The sequence below is a fragment of the Schistocerca piceifrons genome, chromosome 8 (genome assembly GCF_021461385.2).
Source record: "Schistocerca piceifrons isolate TAMUIC-IGC-003096 chromosome 8, iqSchPice1.1, whole genome shotgun sequence".
In the NCBI taxonomy this organism is placed as follows: domain Eukaryota; kingdom Metazoa; phylum Arthropoda; class Insecta; order Orthoptera; family Acrididae; genus Schistocerca; species Schistocerca piceifrons.
Window position 1 is genome coordinate 35134902 of NC_060145.1, and position 749 is coordinate 35135650.

Consider the following 749-nt stretch of genomic DNA (forward strand, 5'->3'; position numbering starts at 1 on the left):
TTTTTCCAGCAGCTAACAGAAGAGTCTTAAAGATCTTCTTCCATGCGTAATAGACACTGTGAATGGTCTTGTGCACGTATGTTCAATAATGACGCTAACGAGATCTTTCAGAACTTCACACACAGTTATCCTGTAACGTTTCTCGATGTGAGCAAAATCACGATCGCAAGACACTTGTGTTCCAATTCCGTAAAGTAACCCTTGCCTGTGTTTTAAGTAAATGAGTAGATACAAATTGTTAATTGACCGGGCGAGGTGGCGCAGTGGTTAGCACACTGGACTCGCATTCGGGAGGACGACGGTTCAATCCCGTCTCCAGCCATCCTGATTTAGGTTTTCCGTGATTTCCCTAAATCGTTTCAGGCAAATGCCGGGATGGTTCCTTTGAAAGGGCACGGCCGATTTCCTCTCCAATCCTTCCCTAACCCGAGCTTGTGCTCCGTCTCTAATGACCTCGTTGTCGACGGGACGTTAAACACTAACCACCACCACAAATTGTTAATTATAATCTCGCAATAAGAACGATGATTTTTATCGATAGCAAATTAGTTTCAGTAACTAACCATGAACCATGGACTTTACCGTCGGTGGGCTAGATTGCGTGCCTCTGTGATATAAATAGTCGTACCGACGTTGGGTAACTGTTGCCACGCCAGACAAACGTGTGGTTCCTGAAGAGGGGAAGCACATTGCTCAGTAGTCTAGATGACTGACTAATCTGGCCTTGAAACAGCAACCGAAACGCTCTT

General features: G+C 45.3%; 1 non-coding gene across 1 annotated transcript; it reads left to right on the plus strand.

Moving 5' to 3' along the window:
* Positions 1-249: 249 nt before the first annotated feature.
* Trnaa-cgc lies at positions 250-322 on the plus strand. The gene has a single exon. It is a non-coding gene; the product is annotated as a tRNA-Ala (tRNA).
* The last annotated feature ends 427 nt before the right edge of the window (positions 323-749 follow it).